Source organism: Lolium perenne, chromosome 4, assembly GCF_019359855.2.
Source record: "Lolium perenne isolate Kyuss_39 chromosome 4, Kyuss_2.0, whole genome shotgun sequence".
Taxonomy (NCBI): Eukaryota; Viridiplantae; Streptophyta; class Magnoliopsida; order Poales; family Poaceae; genus Lolium; species Lolium perenne.
The window spans coordinates 34386402-34397967 of record NC_067247.2 but is presented as its reverse complement, the minus strand read 5'-3'; the positions used below and the strand labels follow the sequence as shown (position 1 = coordinate 34397967).

General features: G+C 48.1%; 1 long non-coding RNA gene across 1 annotated transcript; it reads right to left on the bottom strand.

Moving 5' to 3' along the window:
• Window positions 1-922: 922 nt before the first annotated feature.
• Window positions 923-1561, bottom strand: LOC139830824 (uncharacterized). The gene is made up of 2 exons (XR_011744307.1): window positions 1470-1561; window positions 923-1352 (listed from the first exon to the last, which is right to left on the bottom strand). It is a non-coding gene; the product is annotated as an uncharacterized lncRNA (long non-coding RNA).
• Between the last annotated feature and the right edge of the window lie 10005 nt (window positions 1562-11566).

Here is an 11566-nt window from a genome sequence, read left to right as displayed (position 1 = left end):
ACTGACTAGACCATAGAACATTGCTTTCAGACCATACAATTGTCAGGTGTTCATTTTGTCAATAGCGAGCAGATTCAGCTGGGAAGGTAATTTCGAGGCTGAAAGGGAGGACCAAGCGAAGCAGCCAAAACAAACAGAAAAGCTCCTTCACTTAGGCAAATGCAGGCTGAAAACAAATCAAATCAAAACTGGCTAGCTACTCAGTCAGCCTCACCTTGTACACAAAATGATCACTTAATACACTTTCAATTCAACACACTTGTACAACCTTTCTTCCGTGTGTCAACATCAAGAGTACTATTTAATTAAGCTGTCATTTTCTCCAAGCGTAGTGAGGTCCGGCCCCAGGAACTATATAAGCCCATAGAACCTCGTTAGTCCCGCATCTCATTACAAGCCTCTACATCGAGAGACAAGTAGACAACTCAAAGCATGGCTAATAGAAGAGCCGGCTGCTGGCTCTACACTAGTGCCATGTCACCTAAAGCCTTTATAAAAGCCCACTTGTATAATAGGTTGGCTATTAGATTGGCTATCACTGGTGGAAAAAGGGGCTTTGGTCGCGGTTCGCAACTGCCATTAGTCGCGGTTGCGCAACCGCGACCAAAGTAGCGCGACTAAAGGCCCCCCCTTTAGTCGCGGTTCCTTACGAACCGCGACTAAAGGCCCGTCCACGTGGGCCGCAGGCGAGCGCCAGGGCGGAGGACCTTTAGTCGCGGTTCTTCTGGCCAACCGCGACTAAAGGCCTCCGCAGGGTTTAGGGTTTAGCCCCCCCTCCCCCTAAATCTGGTTTCTTTTTAATTTGTATTGTTTTATTTCTTTTGGGTTTTAATTTTGAAGGAGTTTCACATATTCCACGGTACTACATACATGCATATGAATGTACAATTTCAAACAAATTTGAAATTAGAACCAAAAAGAATTCAAGAGGAATATACAATATATATTCAATATCGGATGACCATATACAATATATATTCAATATCGGATGACCATATACAATTTTGAACAAGTTTCCATCCATAATTTAGTGCATATAAAGTTCTACGTCATCGTAATGGTGTTCTCCTCTAGGATCGATGACTTCCCTCGCCAACCATCCAGCTAGTTCCTCTTGAAGTGGTCGGAAGCGAGCTTCTGGACTAAGCGTCTTCCGGAGGTTATTCCTCATGATGTTGTTCTCACACTTCTGGTCCCGCTCATTGCAGTATCTCCGGATCCTCTCACAAACATAGTATCCACATAGATTGGTCCCCGGTGGCTGAATATCCCCAGTCGTCCGCACTGCCATTTTAAAATGTAGCTCTTTTTTGAATTCACCGACCTTGGTATCTACGAACCGTCTCCAAACCCTACGAGGCAAAGAAAATTAAATGAACAAGAGAGTTATTAATTAGTTACTTGATATTAGGAAATGATGAACGAAATAGGCCGATCGATATAGAGCGCAAATGAATGAAAATAATTACTTTTGCATCATTTTTCTCATGTCGGCCCAAAGCGCCGGATCCATATTCAGAGAGTCGTGGACGAGAACTGAGGAGGTCTGAACTTGAATTACCATAAGAATCCAGGTGGAACCTGCGGACACGATACATGCAGATCATGCATAACTCATCGATTAGCCACATACCATGCATGGAGTAAACAAAAGAGAATGTGCTCAAGACAGAAACACTCACCCAAAATGGTAAGGAAATAGAATATCACTTTTGAGTGTCTGTTTTCTAATAAACCGCCACAGTCATCCTCCACGTCGGCGGGGTGGTGTTCTAACACATATGAATTAACGATTTGTGGGTCAATGAACCCAACATCATGGATGTTCCTTATTCGCATTTCCCGCTTCTTCATTCTCGCATAATAGCGTACACAACAAGATAGTTAGGACAATATATATATATATATATATATAGTGTGCAATGAACGAGATGGGGTAGAAATTAAAAAATCACTTAAACAACCTACCAACTGATGATAGATTTGTCGAGGTCGCGCAGATTGAATGCCTGGAACAATTCACTCAGATGAATTTGTACATAGTAATGTTTGAAGTGATGCTCATATCTAACTTCCGCATAGATATAGTCTTTGGCGTTTTTATGTTTTATGTAACCCTTGTACCAATTTAGCAGACCTTTCATTTGTCGAGGTAGATCCTCTTCCTGCGCAGGCTCGACGAGAGGGCCATTCTTCACATATGTAAATACTACGTCCTTCATTGGCGCCTCATCAAGGCCTAACGATGCACGAAGAGTGATACCTAAGTCGGCCGCTTGTTCTCTCGGCACTCGTTACGGTCAATCCACAAGGCCGCAGCTGCTATTATATCGGGGGCATCCGGACCGGCGGCTTGCACTATGAGCGGGGCGATCGATTGTTTACTTTGTTCCCCGAGCTGGGCAACTTCTTTCCCCCTTTCTAAGTTTTTCTCGGCCTCCTCCAAGGCTTTCTTCTCCGCCAACTCTTGGTTCCTCTTGAACGCGAGTGCTTGCCTACGAAGTTCACGTAAATAGTCGTCAGGCAGATTCTTCGCGGCTTGGGACGGTGTGTTCAAAAATGACTTAGCCCAGCTCTTTTCCTTGTCAGAAAATACTTGCTTGGGCTCGGGCTCTCTTTTCTTCTTGCAGTCCGCCTTCCATTTCTCATATTCAGCAGCCGCGTGTGCGTCGACTTCCTCGGCACTACGTTCCCAAGGCCTTGTGGGGAGAGGCTTCAGTGATGGCTCGTATCTTTGTGGTTCTAGGTACATAAGGGTCCGGGTTAATAACCCAGGACTGCTTCGTTTCTTCGCCGGAGGTGGATTGGGGGCGGTGTCCGATCACCCGCCGGACGAGGACCGGGGGCGGCGTCGCTACCCGCCGGAGGTGAATTGGGGCGGCGTCGGCCGACGTGGAAGGAGGTGTAGGTGAAGCACCACCACCACCACCGCCACCGCCACCGTCACCGCCACCGCCACCGCCACCGCCACCGCCACCACCACCACCTTAGGGGGGTGGACTTGTTGGCGCCTCGCCTGGAAACTTGATAAATTTCTTCTGCCATAGAATGAACTGGCGCTTGACATCTCCAAGTCTTTTCACCCCTTCAGGTGTAGCAATGTCAATGTCCAGGTCCTCAAACCCTTGGACTATCTCCTCCACCGTGACACGAGCATAGCCATCTTGAATGGGGTTGTTGTGGTGGAGTGCTCCAGGTGGTAAAGCACTGCCGATGGCTACCTTCATGGACATGTTCCCGATAGGATAATACAGATGACATGCTTTCATCTCCTTTATATCGTCCACGGGGTAGCGAGGAGGCTCCGGTGCAGTAATTTCGACCACCGAGGCTCCGGTGCAGTAATTTCAATCGTCGGTGCACCAGCCGGTGAGGCCTCCGTGGAAGCCACGCCGCTTCTTCTCCGCCGTCGGCTTCCGAGATCCATTGGATGATCTTCATGCCGCGCCCGAGCTGCATCTCTTTCGCCACTAGTACACTCACGGTTTTCTTCATCACATCCATTTCCGTTACCAACTTCGCCACAACATCTCGCATCCCGATCCATCTTTCTCTTACGGCTTCGTAACCGTACGGGTCATCGTCTGGGGGAACCCTACTTTCCACGGAATGGGCCCCATGCCTCGTACACGTCCTCCGTGTTCAGGATTCCCGAGGGCTTTTGTCGTGCGTCGTTCTCTCCGTTGAACTTGATCCTCCTCTTGAGCATCCCTCATTGCCTCAATAAGCTTTTTGGGTGGGTGTAATTATTTTGCCCCGATAAACACACTCCCCTGTCTCCGGGTTCGCCGATCCCCATGCCCGTACCACCAGCTTTTGGCCCTTGGGTCCCATCCCTCCGTACTCGGACGGATTCCTCGCGCCCTCGCTCGTTCTCCATCTTCTCCCACTTAGGCTGCCAAAAGCGATACCCTCCTGGCCCCATAATATGATTGTACTCCTTCTTGGCCGCATTCTCCTTATTTTTTCGATATTTCAAGGAACTGCTCCGATTTCTTTTGCTTCACAAATTCTGGCCAATCATGTTGCAGCTTTCTCATATTGTCCCGTGAAATCCGGAGTCTTGCCCTGCTTGACAAAGTCAAGGGCTAGATTTTGCTTGTATTTCCGGAATGCGTTGGCCATCTTAGAAAGAGCGAACTGTTTGACTAGCTTGCACCTCTCCTTGTTTTCCTGAATCTTGTTACCCGCCTCATCGTATTTGCGGTATTCCGGAGGTAGAACGAAATGTTCCATAATCTTGTTGAAGCAATATTTTTTGTTCTCTTATCGACAAAAGTGAAACCAAGACGTGCCTTCTTTGGCTCATTCCACTCCCGGATCGGTGATCGAGACGTTGTCTCTAACAACGGCTCCGCATTGGCCGATAAACTTGGTGGCGTTCTTCTTGGGCTCCAGCCCTGCTCGGGTTTCTTCATCGACAACCTCGATGGTGCATGTTTCGTTTGGTTTCATCGTCTTGGTTGCGCCACGCTTTGACGACGTACTCGATTTTTTCGACGATCCGGCCGAGGGCTAAAATAAGAAAGAGAGTCGCGCGCGTTAGTACACACACATTTATTCAAATCAGTTAGTTTGTATCACCAGACGCTCAATATGTATATATATATACCTCGGCGCCGGAGGTGGTTGCTACTTCCAATTGAAGATCGTCGTTTATCGACGTTTCTTCGGCATCATCTTGCTGACGGCGCCCTTCATCTTCACCCTCAAGGTTCAGATAAGAAGAGATATCATCTTCTTCTTGTCCGGTCGGCACATATAGAATATCGCCTTTTATGATGCCGAACATATGGTCTTCAGCGTCCGGATCATAGTTGTCCAGAATCGGGTCAGCTCTATCGTCCGCCATATGTCAGTCCTGAAAACATGTAGTCAAAATAAATTAATTGTGTATATGCCAGCATTATCACATCTCTTCTACATATAAAGAGAGAGGGCGACGAGGGAGGCGAGAGGGGGGACGCAGTGATCGCGTGACCGAGAGAACGGTGGTGGTGGCGAAAGGGGGGACGCAGTGACCGCATGACCGAGAGACCGGTGGCGGTGGCGAAAGGGGGACGCAGTGACCGCGTGACCGAGAGACCGGTGTGGCGGTGACCGAGAGGGCGGTGGCGGTGCCGAGGACACATAACCCTCGCCGCCCCCTCTCGATCCCAAATAAAATTTTGTTAAGTTAAAATTTTGATCATTAAGTCTAAATTTTGTTAAGTAGAATTTTTGTTAACCTAACACATTTTTGTTAAGTAAATTTTTGTTCATTAAGTCTCTGGATTTGATCCGCGCACATCGCCGGATTTGATCCGCGCACATCGCCGGATTTCGGAGAAGGTGACTGCTGGGAGCACGGAGAAGCCGGCGAGAGCAAGAGAGAGGAAGAATGCGTTGGCGAGGGGCAGCGGCGCGAGGCCCCGAAGAGATCTAGCGTGCGAGCGAGGGAGGAAAGGGAGAGGGAGCGAGTGAGGCTGTCGCTTTCGGTCAGGTGCGGGACTGGGTTTCGGTAGGGGTAGTTCCGGAAACTCGTAATTTCGGTAAGCGGTGGAGAAAGTGAACGTGCGGACCTAAAACGTCTTATATTCCTGAACGGAGGGAGTACATATTTGTTAAATTTTGTTAAGTCAAAATTTTAGTTTACAATTTTAACAAGTTAATTCGTTTAAGTCAAATTTAAACTTTAATTAGTTACAAAAACAACTTAATTAATTAGTTATACAAATATTAAGTTATACAAGTTTTAAGTTATTTTACCTTTTTGTTAAACTAATTAACTATTTAAAATTACAAAGAACAAAAAAACACAAAAAAAAGAAAAAAAATAGGCCGGCCCTCTCCCTCTCTCCTTCTCCTCCCTCCCTCTCTCTCTCTCTCTCCGGCGGCCGGCGCGCATCTCTCGATCGATCTGGTGGCCGTCGGCCGGCCTCGAGAGGCGGGCCAGTAACACTGGCGGCGCGGGGGGGCCAGGGGCGGCGAGGGCGGCCTCTCCCCCTGTCTGCGTGGCGCGGGCGGCGCCGGCGCGGGGAAAGGACGACGACGACGCGGTATACGGCGGGCATGGGGAGCGTAAGGTGGTTCGGGCGCGCGTGGCGGCAATGGCGAGGCGCGCGGCGGCGAGGGGCGGCGCGCACGGCGGCACGTCGTCGGTGAGGGCGGCGAGGGCGGCGGTCGGCGATGGAGCAGCGTGACGGCGTCGATCTGAGTTCCTTCGCGCGCGGAGAAGAAGAGAATGGGCAGCGTCGGTTCGGCGCGCGAATTTATACTCAGCGACCTTTAGTCGCGGTTGGGGACACCAACCGCGACTAAAGGTCACCCTTTAGTCGCGGTTGGTGACCTCAACCGCGACTAAAGCCCATTTTTCGCCCCATTTGCGGTTCCCGCGGAAAACGACCTTTAGGCCAACCGCGACTAAAGGCCATTTTCGAAATTATTTCGAAATTAAATGTGAAAAATACAACTAATTCAATTCAAAATCTTAAAAATACAAATAATATATCAAAAAATTCAGAAAAAAAAAACTAATTCAATTCAAAACTTAAAAATACAAATAATATATCAAAAAATTCAGAAAAATAAAACTAATTCAATTCAAAAATTTAAAAATACAAATTATCAAAAATTCATAAAAATAAAACTAATTCAATTCAAAAGTTCGTTGGCCCCCTCTTCCCGCCTCTTTCCGCCGACCCCCTCTTCCCTCCTCGTCTTCCCGCCATTTCTTCCCTGTCTTCCCGCCTCTTTCTTCCCGCCAATTGTTTCCCGCCAATTTCTTCCGGCCTCTTTCTTCCCGCCAATTTTTTCCCGCCAATTTCTTCCCGCCACTTTCTCCCCGCCTCTTTCTTCCCGCCTCCTGTCTTCCTGCTCCCATTTTTCCCGCCATTTGTCACTACATATAGGTAGCCCGGCTTGGCCAGCATTATCACATCTCTACAATCTCTCATCACTCTCTCATGGCTTCCACCGCACCCACTCTAACCTACCAGCAGGTGGAGGAGCTTTGCGCCTCGAACTACCCTTGCCCTCCGGGCTACCGCGTCCCTGCCGGCTGGAGCCTAAGCGCCGGCGGCGTGCCGGTCCCTCCCGTCCCTCGTGTACCGCGCGCCGGCGGCCATCACGAACCACTACTACCTCGACCTCACGCCGGAGCAGCGGATGAATCCCCGCCGGCATCCCGATAACCAAGATACTTGGGACGCCTTCTTCATCAATCGGCGTGAGAGGGCGCTCGCCAGTATGAGGAGGACGGTCCGCCTCCCGGAAACTTCCACGAGGCCGGCCGTCGGCTATGGTGGTACGGCCGGACTCGCAGAGCGTCATGGACTACATCACGGCCGGCGATATCCCCCGCCCGCGCTACCCTCGCTTCGAGCCACGAGCGCCGCCCGACGACAAACGACAAAGAATACGACGACGCCGGCAACTTAGAAGGCGACGACTACACAACGGCGGCGGCTATGAAGACTACGAGTATGCGTATTATACGCGTAGGCCTGAGTATGACTAAATCACTCCAAATTTCATGTATGCAGGAGTATGACTTAGTCACTCCAAATTTCCTGTATGCAGGAGTATGACTTAGTCACTCCAAATTTCATGTATGCAGGAGTATGACTTAGTCACTCCAAATTTCATGTATGCAGGAGTATGACTTAGTCACTCCAAATTTCATGTATGCAGGAGTATGACTTAGTCACTCCAAATTTCATGTATCATCGTTGCTATCTCGAGTCAATTGAATCATTCGAAAATGGACACCAAACACATCACGGGTAATATAATTCACATGATTCATTCAACAAAGTTTGGTACAATAAATTATTACACATCATTTCTTCCCTTGTGTCCCTGCTTGCTTACGATTGTGCCGTATCCATGGAGCATCCTCATCATTTAACTTAATGCTTGGGTCGGTGTTCACTTTGAAGGGCGGAATTTCAGCAAACATATTATAATCTTCTGACATGTCTGTCTTGTCCTCCACTCCCACGATGTTTCTTTTCCCTGAAAGAACAATGTGGCGCTTTGGATCATCGCATGATGTACTGATCGTTTTCTTATCTTTCCGTTTCCTCGGTTTGCTACTCATGTCCTTCACATAGAAAACCTGAGCGACATCTTTCGCTAGGACGAATGGTTCGTCAAGGTAACCAAGATTGTTGAAATCCACCATTGTCATTCCGTATTGCTGGTCCACCTTTACCCCACCTCCTGTTAGCTTGAACCATTTGCACCGGAACAAAGGGACCCTAAAGGAGGGTCCATAGTCAAGTTCCCATATCTCCTCTATGTAACCATAATATGTGACCTTTTGCCCATTCTCGGTTGCTGCATCAAAGCGGACACCACTGTTTTGGTTGGTGCTCTTTTTATCTTGGGCGATCGTGTAAAATGTATTCCCATTTATCTCGTACCCTTGGAAAGTCATTATAGTCGAAGATGGTGACTTGGCCAACATGTAAAGCTGATCTACAACCTTATCGTCACTCATTAAATGTTTTCTCAACCAACTGCCGAAAGTCTCCATGTGGGCCTTCCTAATCCAGGATTCAGGCTTCTCAGGGTTGTCCGAGCGTAAAATATTCTTGTGTTTCTCAAAGTACGGAGCCACCAAGCTGGAATTGGTCGAACCGTGTGGTGTGCTTCAATGTGAGAATGGCCATCCATACATATCGTTGATTTCCTTCCGATCGTGCCTTTTCCACTTAGTCTCCCCTCGTGCCGCGATTGAGGAAGACCAATCGGCTTAAGGTCAGGAACAAAGTCAACACAGAACTCAATTACCTCCTCATTTCCATAGCCCTTGGCGATGCTTCCTTCTGGCCTAGCACGGTTACGAACATATTTCTTTAATATTCCCATGAACCTCTCGAAGGGGAACATATTGTGTAGAAATACAGGACCGAGAATGGAAATCTCATCGACTAGGTGAACCAGGAGGTGCGTCATAATATTGAAGAAGGATGGCGGGAACACCAACTCGAAACTGACAAGACATTGGATCACATCGTTCAGAACCGTGGTAGAACTTCGGATTGATTACCTTCGAGAGATTGCATTGAGGAATGCACATAGCTTCACAATGGCTACTCGAACATTTTTCCGGCAGGAGCCCCCTCAAAGCAATCGGAAGCAATTGCGTCATAATCACGTGGCGATCGTGAGACTTCAGGTTTTGGAACTTTTTCTCCGCCATGTTTATTATTCCCTTTATATTGGACGAGAATCCTGACGGGACCTTCATACGCTTCGGGCATTCAAAAAAGATGACCTTCTCTTCTTTGGTCGAGCGTAGCCGGCACGACCTTGAAACCGTTCGGATGCCTGGCCATCGTGGTCTTTCAAACTTTGTCGGTCCCGCCGTGCTTCCTTTGTATCATTTGACTTCCCATACACGCCCAAGAAGCTTAGGATGTTCACGCAAATATTCTTCGTAACGTGCATCACGTCGATTGCAGAGCGGACTTCTAGGACTTTCCAATATTCTAGCTCCCGTAATATAGATTTCTTCTTCCACATGGCTACGTGCCCGTCGCCTCCCTTCGGAATCGATTGTCCGCCAGACCCTTTCCAAAGATGACTTTCAAATCCTTGACCATATCAAATACCTCAAAGACCAAGCAGTGTTCCGCAGTGCTTCGGCGGTGATCCGCCTTGCCGTTGTAATGCTTGCCTTTCTTTCATCTTGGATGACCTTTCGGAAGAAATCGACGATGCCCAAGGTACACGTTCTTCTTACAATTTGGCAAATGTACACTTTCAGCCTCATGTAAGCAGTGCGTGCATGCATTGTATCCCTTATTTGACAGTCCCGAAAGGTTACTAAGAGCAGGCCAATCGTTGATGGTTACGAAAAGCAACGCTCGTAGGTCAAATTCCTCTTCTTTGTGCTCATCCCACACACGGACACCGTGTCTGCCCCACAGCCTGTAAAAGTTCATCAACTAATGGCCTTAGGTACACATCGATGTCGTTGCCGGGTTGCTTCGGACCTTGGATGAGCACCGGCATCATAATGAACTTCCGCTTCATGCACAACCAAGGAGGAAGGTTGTAGATGCATAGAGTCACGGGCAGTACTATGGCCGGAGCTCTGCTCGCCAAAAGGATTCATGCCATCCGTACTTAGACCAAATCTTATGTTCCTTGCGTCACTGCAAAATCTTTGAACTCTCTGTCGATCTTTCTCCATTGCGTTCCATCTGCGGGGTGTCTCAACTCCCCGTCCGACTTACGGTCCTCTTTGTGCCATCGCAACAACTTGGCATGCTCTTTGTTCCCGAACAGACGTTTCAACCGTGGTATTATAGGAGCATACCACATCACCTTGGCGGGAACCCTCTTCCCGGGTTTCTCGGCCCTCAACATCGTCGTCACCAGGGTCATCGCCTCGATCTTATAACGCAATGCAAGTGCATACCGGGCATTCATTCAAATTCTCGTATTCACCGCGGTAGAGGATGCGATCGTTGATGCATGCATGTATCTTCGTAACCTCTAAACCTAGAGGGCGTACAACCTTCTTTGCTTCGTACGTAGTGGCGGGCAACTCGTTATTCTTTGGAAACATATTCTTCAACATTTTCAGCAAGTTTTCAAATGCCGAGTCACTACACCGCCCGTGCCTTCCATTTCGGCAAATCCAGGTGTGCGGCCCAGCTTTTTTCAGACCATCATCGCATCCGGGTACAGCGCCTTCCCGTGATCCTCTAACATGCGATCCAAATTCTCCTCTCTTTAGGTTCCATAGCGTCTCAGTGCATCGACAATGGTCCGACCAAGATCATCAACGGGATCATCACGTGCCTCTTCTTCACCTTCCCCTTCACCTTCCCCTTCACCTTCAAAGCATCCTCCATGAAAGTATCACCGAAATGAGCAAGATAGCTTTCATCGATGAAATCATCCCCTTCTTCATCTTCTTCCATTATAACCCCTCTTTCTCCATGCTTGGTCCAACAATTATAGCTTGGCATGAAACCGTGCCGGCTGTGCATGTGAACATCTCTTGAGGAAGAGTAATCCTTCCGATTCTTACAGTTAACACATGGACAGATAACAAAACCCCCCTGCTTGTTCGCATTAGCCACTACGAGGAAATCTTTCAAACCCGTACTGAACTCGCCGGAGAGTCGGTTACCGTACATCCATTGTCGATTCATCTGCATTATTATAATATAAAATATATAATTAACCATCATGCATTTGTTAAACTAACTAGCTACAAACAATATAAATTAAACAATGAACTACACACACATGCATATTTTATCAACGACACATCAAAGGTTCAAGTTGCTAACCGCGATCGAGGAGGAAAAAATAAATGAGAAAGCTCAAGTGTGGCTCCAACACTTCATATCATGTTTGTTTCATGCTCTTGGGGCATTTCATCAAACACCTTATGTGCATAAGAGGAACCAAAAGCAAACCTAACACCCACTTGTGAAGTTTGTGAAGAGAATGGCTCCAAATGGCTAAGTGTTGGTCTCTTTGGATGGGTATATATAGGGGGAGGGGCTTAGTCCCGGTTGGCCTGGCCAACCGCGACTAAAGCCCCCCACGTGCACCGGCT